This window comes from Rhinopithecus roxellana, chromosome 5 (assembly GCF_007565055.1).
Source record: "Rhinopithecus roxellana isolate Shanxi Qingling chromosome 5, ASM756505v1, whole genome shotgun sequence".
In the NCBI taxonomy this organism is placed as follows: Eukaryota; Metazoa; Chordata; class Mammalia; order Primates; family Cercopithecidae; genus Rhinopithecus; species Rhinopithecus roxellana.
In genome coordinates, this window is record NC_044553.1 from 26,057,333 (window position 1) to 26,072,653 (window position 15,321).

Below are 15,321 nucleotides of genomic sequence, written 5' to 3' on the forward strand. Positions count from 1 at the left end.
TGTCTGCATGGGTGTTTCTGGAAGACATTAGCATTTGAATCAGTGGACTGAGTGAGAAAGATCCACCCTCACACAATGTGGACAGGCACCATGCAATCCATTAAGGGCATGAATAGAACAAAAGGTGGAGGAAGGAGGAATTTATTCCTTTTTTTCTTGCATCACTTCTTCACCTGGGACATCTTATCTCATCTGTGCCTTCAGACTGAGACTTAATTACACCACCAGCTTTTCTGGGTCTCCAGCTTGCTTGCAGATGGCAGATAATGGGACTTCTCAGCCTCCTTAATCACATGAGCCAATTTCTTATAATAAATCTCCCTTTACATAAGCCTCACTTCACTTCATCCAAGGTTAGTCTTGGGGTTCTCATATCAGAATGAACTTCACCTGTTCTAGAGAAGGCAGCTTTCTCACTGCAGGATCAGGCAAGTGTCTGGTATCACCTTAAAAATAGTCTGAATGAAAACATACCAGTGTCATGGACCAGTTTGTGAGTGTATGAGCAAAACTGCTTTATTCCTCAACATTGTTCTGATTCCCAGCTACTGGTCAGTTATAAGATTTAATGTCGGCCAGACGTGGTGGCTCACCCCTGTAATCCCAGCACTTTGGGAAGCCAAGATGGGCGGATCACGAGGTCAGGAGATCAAGACCATCCTGGCTAACATGGTGAAACCCCGTCTCTATTAAAACTATAAAAAATTAGCCAGACATGGTAGTGGGCGCTTGTAGTCCCAGCTACTATGGAGGTTGAGGCAGGAGAATCGCTTGAACCCAGGAGGCGGAGGTTGCAGTGAGCCAAGATCCCACCACTGCACTCCAGCCTAGGCAACAGAGCGAGACCCCATCTCAAAAAAAAAAAAAAAAAAAAAAAAAAAAATCTAATGTCCTGATGCATTGCAATTACAAACCTAGGTCCAGATGACAGAAGGGAACATGTGAACAATTATTGAGCATCCAAACATTACAGGGTCTATTTCTTTTTATCAGCGATACAATCCTTTGAGTTATCCCTATTTAACATGCAAGAAAATGACAAGGGAATAATTGTGTCACTTAACCAAGGTGAATAGCCAGGGCTATGAAAACAAAGAAGACGGACATGAGGTGCTGGATTATAACTCTCCTTGTTAATGCAAAAGTCTGCGTATGGAAAGAAATGCGAAGGACTGATAGACAGAGAGAAGCTAGCAACTCTTACACCTAGGTTCCTAACACTCCATTGTACCTGTCTCCATTTAAAATGAATTTCATTTTTTGAATGAATATTGAACAAGCTTTGGTCCATGAGGAAGAGACCTGAGCCTCACAAGTAACCAAACTTGGAGAGGCTATTACATTTGAAAATGGAGCCAGAGCATTTGTTCATGAACACAGAAAGGCATATGATGTTGAAAACCGATAAAGGGGTCGTGACCAGGGCCAGCTTCACAGGTGTGTAAGGTCAGTCACACAGGGCACTGCACTTAGAAGGCCCCATGCTTGGTTTAATGCTCCACTGTCACCATCTTGAAGTTCTGAATCCTTTTTTTTTTTTTTTTTGTGAGATGGGGTCTCGCTCTGTTGCCCAGGCTGGAGTGCAGTGGCACGATCTCAGCTCACTGCAAGCTCTGCCTCCCGGGTTCGTGCCATTCTCCTGCCTCAGCCTCCCAAGTAGCTGGGACTACAGGCGCACACCACCACACCTGGCTAATTTGTTTGTATTTTTTTTAGTAGAGATGGGGTTTCTCTGTGTTAGCCAGGATGGTCTCGATCTCCTGACCTCATGATCCGCCCACCTTGGCCTCCCAAAGTGCTAGGATTACAGGCATAAGCCACCACACCCAGACAGTTCTGAATACTTTTTTAACATGAGACCCTGCATTTCCATTTGCACTGGCCCTACACATTATGTAACCAGTCCTAGTCGTGGCAATTGTTCAAAAAAATAAAATGTTAAGGTTATTTTCCACTGGATGAGATTTTAACATTTAGAGTTTGTGACATAAGTCTTGTTGACTGTGGGGAGGCTGATTTCATCCCCACTATCAGGCTGCAGGGATAGGATATTGAGGCTGGGTTCAGAGCCTACGAACCCAAAGCTGGGAGAGAAAGTGACTTCCCAAGCCAGAAGGAGCAGCCACCAGGACCCAGGCGCCTGAGTCCTCTGCTGTTGTCAGCTGGATCTGCCAAAGCAGCAGGCCCTGGCCTGCCAGAGTGACACTGGCTGCTGCTGGCAGGGAGCCTGCAGAAGTTTCTACCCGGGCAAAGAAGTACACCATGATCAGACAGGGGTTATGTTCTTCTTGGCCAGACTAACTCTAGTTAGCATATTAGCAAGTTTGGCTATCTCTATAGGGCCCCTACAGCCCCAGAGTGCCAACCACAGGAAAAACTGTGAGTGCAGAGGTGGTTGGTGTGCAGGGGTGGAGAGCAGAAATAGATGAGGATGTCAGAAGCTCAGGCTCGAAGTCAGGATGGAGGCCACCAAGCCAGGGACTGTGAGGAGGTCTGATGTCATGCTTGCTACTCGCCCAAGGTTCCCTTGCTTACCCCATGGGGGTGCTCCTCATCTCTGCTTAGGAAAAGTGTAAATGTGAAACATAAACCTTGAGTCAAATCCATGAGATCAACTCTGAGGAGTGGGGAAAGAGGAATAGACTGAGGGACAGTAGATACCTAGCTCCCAAGAGAACCAGGGCTTCAAGGGCAGGGTTGGTGGACAGAAGCAACACAGCAAGAAACAGCAAGGACGAGATGGTCACATGCTCCAGGGAAAGAGGGAAGGAGGGTTGGAATGACACCCTGACTGCAGGATCCCAGGAAGAAAGCTGTGGAAGAACACAGCTCCCGGTAGGCACCCCACCCCACAGCCAGCCACTTTAGCAGGCTCTGTCTCAGGAGCTGCATGCCCAACAGAATGCCCTGTGGCCACCACCAAATAATGTGCTTGAAGTGGCCTAAAGGAGCAGCCCCTGTCCATGCAGCTGAGCAAGAAGCCACTGGAGCATTCTGAGTCTCCTCAGTAAGGTTGCCAGATAAAACACAGGACGCCCAGTCAAATTCAAATTTCATAGAAACAACTTTAGGGTTGTGGGGTTTTTTCCCTTAGTGTAAGTATGTCTCATGCAATATTTGGGACATACTTACACTTAAAACATAAGTGACTTATTTGTTACCCAAAGTTCAAATTTAACTGAGTGTTCTGTATTTTCATTTGCTGTAGCTGGCACCGCTTCTCAGGGAAGGCACCCTACTTTGACCCTCAGCTCTATTCTTTCCTTGGCCCATCTCTTTCCTCAAATCAGAGAACAGACTTGCACCCATGGGTATAGCAAGATATTGAGCCTCTCAGATCCAGGCAGGTGAGAAATACATACACTTCTCTCCCCACTCCATCTCAGTTATTTTCACTGTCCAGCACACACACACCCCTGAACAGTGAGCCTGGCCTCCTGGCTTCTCTCCTGTGGAAACTGCAACCACTCTCCATTATTAACTCTCTAGCTACCTCCCTGCATTGGCCCTTTGGCAACTGAATGGCAACCACAGGGTTCCCCCACTCCTGCCCATGCCTTTTCAGATGCAAGTGCCTTGAAGAGACAAAGCAATGGTTCTCAACCAACTTTGCAACTCGCTTTCCCTAACACTATCATTACCCAAGATGGGCCAATAACATAATACAATTAATGATGCAGTTTTCAGAAGACATAGGTCTTAGCATTTACCACCTACTGAATGCCTCATTTATCTGGGAATCAATTTGCCTTGATGAGTGATCTTATCTCTCTCACCATTGCAGGTCTCAACCAGAGTTCACTTTCTGGAAGCTGATAAAAGAAATAACTGTCATCTCTTGCACACTCAATATCCATAAAATGGGAAACACAGAACCCGTCCCATCATCCACCTGACAAGCTCAGTAGAGATCTTAAAACCTGGATAGTTTTGTAGCCTCTAAACTTTGTAAAAACAATCAGGTAATATCAGTCATGCAAAACCTCTCACCCAGTAGCAAATTTGAAATGCTATCTCCCTGATCTAAAGGTTTTTACCTCTCAGAGGTAAAAACCAGAACATTGATTAACAGTTGTGGTTTCCAGTCTCTTATTAAAATACATGCTTTAAGAATCAACCAAAAGAATGTGAGCAATCATGAACAAGGACGTGAATGTATTTTTGCTTCAACCCTGTACAGTTTAAAAACAAAACCAAAAAAAGTTTCCCTTTTACATAACCACTTGCTTTCCTAGTCAAGAATCATTTGATTATGAAGAGTGGAAAGAGGAACCCACTGGAAAGATGCAGTGGGACTTTGTGTGCCCAATCCCAGGAAGAATAAGTAGACCTCTTAAGAATCCGAGATCAGCCGGGCGCAGTGGCTCACACCTGTAATCCCAGCACTTTGGGAGGCCAAGGCGGGTGGATCACCAGGTCAGGAGATCAAGACCATTCTGGTTAACATGGTGAAACCCTGCCTCTACTAAAAAAAAAAAAAATACAAAAATTAGCTGGGCATGGTGGCACATGCCTGTAGTCCTAGCTACTTGGGAGCCTGAGGCAGGAGAATCACTTGGGTGGAGATTGCAGTGAGCTGAGATCATGTCATTGTACTCCAGCCTAGCGAAAGAGCAAGACTCTGTCTCTTAAAAAAAAAAAAAAAAAAAAGATCCGAGATCATGGCCAAGTGCGGTGCCCCACACCTGTGATCCCAGCACTTTGGGAGGCTGAGGCAGGCGGGTCAGGAGGTCAGGAGATGGAGACCATCATGGCCAACATGGTGAAATCCCATCTCTACTAAAAATACAAAAATTAGCTGGACATTGGCCGGGCGCAGTGGCTCACACATGTAATCCCAGCACTTTGGGAGGCCAAGGCAGGCAGATCATCTGAGTTCTGGAGTTCAAGACCAGCCTGACCAACATGGAGAAACCCCATCTCTACTAAAATTACAAAATTAGCTGGGTATGGTGGCACATCCCAGCTACTCAGGAAGGCTGAGGCAGGAGAATCACTTTAACCCAGGAGGCAGAGATTGCAGTGAGCTGAGACCACGTCACTGCACTCCAGCCTGGGCAACAAGAGCAAAACTCAGTCTCAAAAAAAAAAAAAAAAAAATTAGCTGGGCATGGTGGCGCGTGCCCGTAATCCCAGCTACTCGGAGGCTGAGGAAGGAAAATCCCTTGAACCAGGGAGGCAGAGGTTGCAGTGAGCCAAGATTGCACCCCTATACTCCAACCTGGCCACAAAGCAAGACTCCGTCTAAAAAAAAAAAAAGAAAAAAAAATCTGAGCTCACTGGACAATTACTTTCTCCACCTCTTTTTCCTTGAGCCCACTTGGATCTTCATGTCCACCTATTTTCTTTCCTTAAAATGCTCCTCCTCCTTTTTGGGTCCCAACTCTCACTCATCTCTTGGATATCAGCCACTTTTTAGAGCAACTCTCCATGGTGCCCAGGAATACACCAGGCCCTTTTTCTATCTTCTCATGGTGCCCTATGCTCAGTCTTCCAAACATGTATATTTCCATCATTGTTCACGTTTGTGTCTCTCACTAGACATAGCCTTGATGAGGAATCTCAGCTCTCCTACCCCTCACTAGTGGCCCCAACCTGAGTATGCTTCTTAGAGTTCGATGGAAGAAGTAACTGTCAACTCTCCAGCCCTCAGCGGCTGCCATATGAGGCGCTACCTTCCCAGGCGCTTATGATCTGCAAAAAGCAAGCTACCAGTGGTGGTACATACAGGTAATGGATGGGGGATGCAGGAGCCTCATTCTAGGACATGAGTCCTTATTCGCATCACACTATTCCAATTTGCTTGGTGCCTTTGTGTCCTAAGGTTTGGCAGCTGTGATCTGAGGGAAGGAGTACAGCTAGTCCCTGGTATCAGCTCCCATGAGCTCCTGTCATTGCTCCACGACCTCCTGGCTCAGTGACTACATCCAAAAGTCCTTTCAATGCTTTGAGCCTTAGTTGTCACTAGTAAGTAATAATACAAGCCACCTACTGGGCTAGACTCTCCATGTACATTGCATCTAATTCTTACAAAAACTCTAACAGGTAAGTGTTATTTTGCCCCCATTTTAAAGATTAAAAAAACTGAGTCTCCAAGAAATAAAAGTAACTTGCTGACAGTAACATATCTTAAAGGTGAATAAGACAAGTTTCAAGTGTGGGTCAGCTTCTCCTCAAGTTCAATCTCTTTCTATGAAAATGTACTGCCTCCCTCAGAAAGCCCCAACTGATGCCTGTACTCGGAGAAATAAAAACACACAGCTGAGGGCAAACAAGGGTATTAAAGTAAAAGGAGGCAGAAGAGGGCTGCATGGTTCTCTGGGGCCAGGTCCTATGAAATTGATCCCCAGGCAGGGACCCTGCCTGCACACAGCCCTCACCTATGTGCAGCCCACCATCCTGCAGACAGACTGAACTGGCAGAGTGTCAGCACTCCCTTCACAGCAGGCTCCCAACCTTTAAGCAGTGTTCATCTCCAAAGCACAAAAACACCCTTCCTCAAACATGGCCAGGCCAGAAGGACTGGCCCAGGACCCCGTGCACATGAGATGGTCCTCAGTACTTCCCAAGTGCTAGCTTGTGTGTGGCGGCCTCGCCGGACCATACACTGCTCTGCCTCTGGTTCCTCTTCATTTAGAATTCATTACGTCTCTCTTTCCATGAAAGATAAGCCAATAGCTGCCCTTGACAGCTGTTTTCTCCAGGGTCATCCCTTCTATCTGCCCAGCTATGCTTGCTTTGGGGATTTGAGCGATGTAATGTTAGTACTATCAGTTTCACTCAATCCTTCCAGCGTAGTCTACAGGGATGTGGAGGCAGCTAAGCCAAGTGCCCTTAACTGTTTGTGCACTGTGTGAGCCAGATATGGAGAGACACAAGGACAGAGAGAGCAAGGTTGAAAAAACAAACAAACAGACAAACACTTCTAGTGCAGAGTATATGGAAAGTAGGCAAGAAAGAATAAGAATGACCAGCAATTTGGAGCACTCAAATCCACTTAAACCAGACCCAGGCGCTGCATCACTGAGTCCAGCGGGCAGCTCAGGAGCTGCATACCTCGAATGGGATGCTCAGTTACCGAAGCACAAAAAGCTGATGCTCCCAGCAAATTATTTGCCAGTCAAAGAGGGAATCCATCCCTTTGCACCTCTATGTCACTCAGCTTGGCAGTTTCATTTTGGTTCGGCCTCAGAGGAAATCTATATCCATTCACAAGGTAGAAAGGATTCCCACACCATGGAATATTGGACAGGGTGTAGGGAAGGTGGGCTCAAGTTTTCTGCAGCTTAAATGAAGCAGTCAGCATCTGACAACAGCCTCGAAAGGTAAATACAAGGATGCCCATTTTTTGAATTAGTAAACTAAGGCTCTTGGAGTTTCGGCAACTTACCAAAGGCCATGCAACTCAGAAGTAAAGAAGCTAGGATTGGCCAGGCGCGGTGGTTCACGCCTGTAATCCCAGCACTTTGGGAGGCCGAGGCGGGCGGATCATGAGGTCAGGAGATCGAGACCATCGTGGCTAACACGGTGAAACCCTGTCTCTACTAAAAATACAAAAAATTAGCCAGGCATGGTGGTGGGCACCTGTAGTCCCAGCTACTCGGGAGGCTGAGGCAGGAGAATGGCGTGAACCTGGGAGGCAGAGCTTGCAGTGAACCTAGGTGGCGCCACTGCACTCCAGAGCCTGGGCAACAGAGCAAGACTCCGTCCCAAAAAAAAAAAAAAAGCTAGGATTAGAATGTAGGTGAGACTAGTGGTTCTCAAAGGGAAAATTTCACACACCCGCCTCCTCCCCCAGGTGGCTTTGGCAATGCCTGGATATATTTTTCATTGTCATATCTGGGGTGCTACTATTATTGAGTAAGTAGAGTAAGTACAGACAAGGGATGCTGTTAAACATCCTACAACACACAGAACAACCCCTCACAACAAAGAATCAGCCAGCTCCACATGTCAGTAGTGTCATGGTTGAGAAACTCCTAGTTAGACTGCCTCTGAGTCCCTGAGGCTGCAAGCATTGGGGAGGGCAGCAAGAGGACAATAAAATAACTGTAAAAATTCTATATGATGTTTCATAATTTCCCAGTGTCATTAGGGCCTCGGTGACTCTCAAACTTCATGGGACATATGGAGAAAATTCCCAAGGCTTTATAAATGATTCTGATGCATAATTATAATGGTGTGTCTAGTAGAAACCATGTGGCTCAATCTCCAGGCTGGGCATTGAGATTTCATCCCAAAGGTCTTCATGGGCCTGAACTAGATTTTCTGAACAGGTAGAAAGCATTTTTTAAATGGTGACTGAAAAAGAAAAGCCTCCTGCAAGGAAAATAGAGCATGGTTCAGGTGCCGCAAGGTACGTCCAGAAGTCTTCAGAAAACATCTGTGCTTATCAGACCTGGAGGTGATGGTCGGCCCAATGTCTATCCAGGTTCTTGTTCCTTGGGCAAGGCGTCCCCCGCACAGGTCTTGAAGCTACCAGGGAATTTCCTTCTTGGAGGAAACAGCCAACTTAAAAGACCAAGGAGGAAAAAAAAATTCCTCTGGAAACAGATTAGAGTAAGAGTTAAGGACTTCTCACAGACATGTCTGGAAATGAAAGGGCCTATGTAGTGAGGAGGTAAACAGTGAAACGTATTTCTTAAACACTGATGTAATCTAGTCATTTCCCTGCCTATAACCCATGAGCTCTTGTGAAAGTCAAAACTCAACAGAAAGGACGGCCCTTCCTGATTTGACTCCAGGCAGCCTACCCCAGACCCCACCAGGCAGAATCCCCCATCCCTGGATCCATGACTTTTGCCGTGCTGTGCCTTCTCTCTAGAAGGCTCCTTGGAGCCACTCAGCCCTACCTTCCTGGCAGTCAGCATTCCTACTGGAGTGTCCAGTGCTCTAGTGCAGAGCCTTCCTCTTATACATTTTTGTTCCCAGCACTAATAGACAGCAGGGCCTCTTCAGTAAGGTGAGAGAATGAAAACAGACAGTTGTGAGCTGCCATGGGTGGTGGCAGATGCCAGATACTAACTAGATGACACCTTTAAATTGGAGTCAAGTCCAAAAGCAGAGGTCGTCTTACACATACTCTGTTATGTTGTTACCTTATGTCTGTGACTTCATCTCTTCAGACCTCAGTTTCCTTATCTGTAAAATGGAGGTATGAAAGCAATACCTATCTGGAGGGATTATTATAAGGATCAGTTAGAAATGGATGCAAAGCATTTAATTAGCACCAGGCCTAGAGAATTGGCCATGTGTGGCTCAGCTCTTTGCCCTCAATTCATTAGCAAAACACTAACCAAATAGAGTGGCCAGATGAGCACAAAGAAGAATACCGCTAGCTTTAAATGCAAGGCTGCAACCACACATTGGCTTTGCAAGGTCAGAAGCTCCTCTGTCCTGCTGAGTGCTTCATTCCTTGTAGGGGCAGGTCCTGGAGCTCAGGGTTTGGCTACAATATGCTGTCAGTAACCAATTGCTGGTGAAGGAAGGAGAAGCAACTGCAAGCCAAGTGGTAGCAACTGGTGCAGATAAGAAGGGCTGTGTGCCACAAAAGTTGGCATAGTCTTCTGCCCTGGGAGAAACACAGAACTTTATGTTCTTAAAAGATTGGCTGGGTGCAGTGGCTCATGCCTGTAATCCCAGCACTTTGGGAGGCCAAGGTGAGCAGATCACGAGGTCAGGAGATTGAGACCATCCTGGCCAACATGGTGAAAGCCCATCTCTACAAAAAATACAAAAATTAGCTAGGCATGGTGGTGCACAGCTGTAGTCCCAGCTACTCGGGAGGCTGAGGCAGGAGAATTACTTGAACCCAGGAGGCAGAGGTTGCGGTGAGCCGAGGTCATGCCACTGCACTCCAGCCTGGGCAACAAGAGCAAGACTCCGTCTCAAAAAAAAAAAGATAGTGCTCTTTTTTGCAGGTGCTACCAGTCTTCTTAAAGAAACTGATCTCTATCTCTACGGTTAAGGGAATGATTTAAGGCAAAACTACAAAATGCTTTTTGTCTGGAGGGTAAGAGCTTTCACTGGAATCATGCTGCCCCTTCACTTCTCCTCCCTCCCTCCCTCTGCCTTCTTCTCCTCCCAGCCACCCCCTTCCCACTTATTCAGGGATCTGCCCTCATCCCCTTCTCCATCTCCACTGCTGGCTTCTGCAGGGAGGCAGAGAGCTGTAACCAGACCTGGTGTGCGATAGTATCAGCAGTCCCTGGTGACTGGCGCTTTTACTAAAAGCTTTCTGTCCCTCCTGTGCTGTGACTGAGTTTCCCTCTCCTAGCTGGGCTTGTCTCCCACGTACAGCAGTGTCAGGGCCTGAGGGTCAGGCACTTACCCACCCACAGTCAGCATCTGCTAATGTGAAGCAGCCTTCCAGTCTGAATTAGGACATCTCTCCCAGTGAAGAAGATAGCGCTGTTAGCTCTGGACAGGCTGGGAGACATAGCCGAGGGACCTGTGGGCAACTGCATTTTCTTGGTTCCTAGGAGACTGGGGTTGAAATGCTGGGGAAGGAGGGGTTTGAGATAACACTGACATCTCCACCAATTGAATCTGGGATGCTTCAAAAAAGGCTCTGAGTACTGGGAATTCAAATGAAGGCAGGAGATTGAGAAAACGCAGAGCCCTACTGTGTGCCTGGTCCTTCCTGTAGATCACCTTAGGGAATCCACACAGTGCCTGTGAGTCCTCTCTCCCCATTTACTCAAAAGCCCACCTGAAAACCCTGCACTGGCCTGGAAATCTCCCTTCTTCACTGCCATGTCCAGTAGTCACCAAGTCCTGTCAATTTTACCTCCCAGAGAATTATTGATTTTATTTCACCCTTGCTGAACCATGTAACTTCTATTAACATTTCAAAACAGGCCGGGAGTGTTGGCTCACACCTGTAATCCCAGCACTTTGGGAGGCCGAGACAGGCTGATCACTTGAGGTCAGGGGTTCAAGACCACCCTGGCCAATATGGTGAAACCCCATCTCTATTAAAAATACAAAAATTAGCCGGGCGTGGTGGCACTTGCCTGTGGTCCCAGCTGTCCTGGAGGCTGAGATGGTAGGATTCTTGAGCCCAGAAGATTGAGGCTGCAGTGAGACAAGATCATACCAATGCACTCCAGCCTAGGTGACAAAATAAGCAAAAAAAACACACACACACAAGAAAAACCCCTGCATATATATATAATATACATAAACATATATGTATAAACATATATATACACACACACACACTTCAAGACAGCATAAGTATGAAGCGGTAAATATTAGTATCATTTCCATTTTAGAGGTGAGGAAATTTTAGAGGTGAGGGAAAAAATCTGAGAGAAAAATCTAATATAATTCCCTTGTTTTGGATGAGAAAAAACAGGTCCTCCTTCACAATCTATTTGCTCTTAGTTTACACATAATCCTAATACATTTTCTTATTTTCTAATCAAAACACACAAAGTGCAGTAAACTATATTAATATAAAGAGGTAGGAAAGCTGCTATATATTTTCTAACAGCCTAATGTATCAGAAGAAAAGCAAAAAAAGTCTACATAGCAGCAGACTAGAAAGGCACAGCATCCTGGGGTCATCTGCAGAAGGGCAAAACCCTAAAACTTAAAAGGTTTGGGAAGAGTCTCTGTGTCTTGAGTTTCAGCACAAGACATTAACTAATATCTGTTACAGTGACTTTGCATTATCAATAAAATATCAAATTATGTTACATCCTATTCTCTTACATAAAATATAATTTCCTTTTTAGGCAGAAAAATTTACAAACACATTTGAGAAAGATTTTCATTAACAAAATTAAGATGTTTTGTTTTGAAGGGAGTGAATTGGTTTGCCGAGAAATTCACTCATGTAAAATAGATATTCTACCAATGCCATATTAAAAAACAAGAAAACATGTCAGCGAGGATGAGTCTAGGGAACCAGAGTTGCTCAAAATGAAGAAAATGAAAGGAGAAGTATTCTTTGGTGTACAGGTAATTTGGTGGTCGTTCGGCCAAGCAATCTCACCTCCAGCAAAAAGTATGTATTTTGTGCTCACCCTGACAGACGTAGCAACCAAGGCTGTCAAACTCACATTTCAGCTTGTAACATGGGTGTGGGAACACCTGTGGACCTGATTGCAGAGCCCTGAGGCTGGCGGCAGAGGTGATACCCTTAGAAACAGCCTTTTCCTCAATAGGACAATGGTCCTGACCTCAAATCTAACCCAGGTTTGAGGAATGAAAAGATCAAGAGAGGGAAATATTATAAACATTAGCTTCCTGGACATTGTTTGCAACAGAAAAAGCAGAAACTTGGTTTTTGAAATCCATTCTTTCTATAATCCTGGAAAGGTCCCAAAACAACCAAAAAATGGCAAGAAATTCTTTTGGGGACAGAAAGTACAGAGAAATATGAAATATTAGGATAGGATATGAAAAAAAATTAAAAACAATACAGCTGTTCAATCATTGAGTACATTGGGTTTAAGACAAGGACTCCCGGGTCTATAGTGGAATACCAACAAGATAAATTCAAATCAAAAATTATTATTTGGCAATTTAGTTAGGGTTAGCCCCTTACGAAAATACCATGAGGAAAAGAAGGAAAAAAGTCCAAACTACAGGCAGTTTATGTTGTGCATATTAGAACTGTGTAAAGTGAAGACATTGTTCTAATATGCACAAATTTCAGTTATTGTGGTGCCTGGAAAAGCAAAGACTGATTGCATTTAATAAAGCACAAGGTCTTATCTAAGCCAGCAGTACATTAAAAAGATAAAATAGTAGTAAGTAAGTGAGATTTCTCCTAGTAATGCAGGAATGGTTCAACGTTAGAAAATTTTTCAATTTAATTCTATACATTAACACAATTCAATTTATTAACATAATAAATGACAAAAATCATATAACCATCTAAAGCTTGTAGAAAAGCATTTGATAAGGTATAGCACCCACTTCTGATGTATATGTTCATCTTCCAGTGCAGCTTATGCTTTGAAAACTAGAGGTAAAAGGAACTCTTCTAACTTGAGGGCATCAACCTACTGGCAGTATTGCAAAATAATTAAACACTTGAACCTTAAGTAAGCATTCCTGCAACTGAATCTCTAATAGATGTTAACGCTATGGTCAAGTTCCCTAACCTCTCTGTAATTCAGTTTCACCATCTGGAAAATGGGTATTATGAGAAATGGATAATGCAAATAAAATTCTTAGAATCCTATCAGTCAGTACTCAATAAATACTATTATTGCCATAAATATGTAGCAGGTAAAACCTTAATGCTAAATTAAGGTTACTTAGTTACATAATGCTAAAACCTTATCAATATTTTAAATGTTTAAAATTACTTAGTGTTAAAACCTTAGCAATATTTCCATTGAAGTTGAAGATAAGATAGTTGCACCTGTTATCATTTATTGCTCTGATTCAACATAATGCTGGTGGTCCTGACCAATGTAATAAAATAAGAAAAAGAAAAGGAAGACCTATAAATAATGGAAAGGTGAAAACAAAAAAGATGAAAGACTCAGAGGCCTTGGAAAATTGACTGTGTGTGCTTAGTCAAGTGGAAATAGCTTTCTTAGGGCTTGCTACCACTTCGAAAATGATTTGCTTACCTAAATTGGAATTGCAAAGGAGTTCTCTTCCCATAAACTGACCACAGCTGGCAGGTGGCCTGGAAAGCCAATGATGCAATTCCCAAATGGACTGGGTGACCAAATTAATGCGTAACAACATTGTTAGAGGGCATGTGTCCTCACCCAGAAAGGATTTATAAATGTGTTAATTTCACCAATATAGTCACATGTACTGGAGGGAAGGGGTGATTTTGTGGGACCACTATGGCAAACCTAAATTGTGGTTTTTATTGTTATTTTCTAATGGCTACGGTGCTGTGGATAGAGGGCTAAATGTTTCTAAGATACAGTTGCTCTGGACTGGACTGATTAAAAGCCACCATCATTTCACACCCAGGGAGAGGGGTGGGTGATGCTCCACAAGGATATCAGGATACCTCTGTCCTTGGAAACTGGGTTCCTGTGGCCAGGCTATGACTAAGTCCATAAACCAGACGGAATCTGAAACTTTTAAAAAATGATCTGTAAACTCCATTTACACAAATATATGCTATATGGCAAAAAGATGCAAATAGAAACTGATTCTGTAATATTTATTGATGTGTGTGATATGCTAGACATTAATCTTTCTATTAGAGTTATATAATAAAGGGTTTGTAGGTTCCGTTATAGAATTAAATAAAAACAGAACTTACGTGTATGATGATCCTCTGGACTAAAAATATTTAGGATAAATGACTTAAGGCCCTCAATTAACCTAATACTAATGGGGATTGCTTGGCCAAAGAGAAAGTAAATTTGATTCTAAAGAAATGATATACATAGATCAATGAATCTCTCAGTACCTATAAAAGGCTATAAGAGGTCGTGGGTAAAGAAGGAAGAAAAGGAATAGAATAGCTTGATTAATTAGGGGATTTCAAACAGTTTATGAAGGGAGATAGTCACAAAATGTATGTAGGGGGAGGGATTCCCACTTCTTATTGGATATTCTGGGCATAGTGGTCAGTAGTGTGTTAGTGTAGTTGGCTCTGTCTATCCATGGGTTCCCCACCTACGGATTTGACCAATTGCTGCTCAAAAATATTCAAAATAAATTAAAAATAACAATACAACAATAAGGAATAATACAAATTTTAAAATATAGTCTTACAACTATTTACATAGCGTTTACATTGTATTAGGTATTATAAGTAATCTAGAGATGGTTTAAAGTATACAGGTGGATTTTACAGGTTATATGCAAATACTACACTGTTTTATATCTGAGACTTGAGCATCTGTGGATTTTGGCATCCATGGAGGTCCTGGAACCAATCCCCTGAGGATACCATGGGACAACTGTATGTTCATGTTTATATGTTTAATTTTGTTGAAAAATTTAATAGAAATTATAATAAAATACCTGGGAAATATATGACATAAAAGCTATGGCAAGAGGGTGGGACTGAATAGAAAAGATTAGCAGCTGGACTGTGAATCACTATACCAGTTTCTTTGGGGCAGTTTGACCCTTAGTCAGTGTGATGATTAATTTTATGTATCCACTTGACTGAGCCAAGGGATATCCAGAAGCTAGTAAAACATTATTATTGGGTGTGTCTGTGACAGTGTTTTCCAGAAGAGATTAGCATTTAAATTGGTAGACTGAGTAAAGAAGACCTACTCTTGCCAATGTGAGTCGAGAACCCAACCAAACAGAACAAAGAGGCAGACGATGGCAAATCTGCTTCCTGTTCGATTTGGGACTTCCATCTTCTCCTGA

The 15,321-nt window shown here is 43.7% G+C and overlaps 1 pseudogene; it reads left to right on the forward strand.

The window, feature by feature from the left end:
- Positions 1-2,739: 2,739 nt before the first annotated feature.
- LOC104668681 overlaps positions 2,740-15,321 on the forward strand; it is a 37,826-nt pseudogene continuing 25,244 nt past the window's right edge.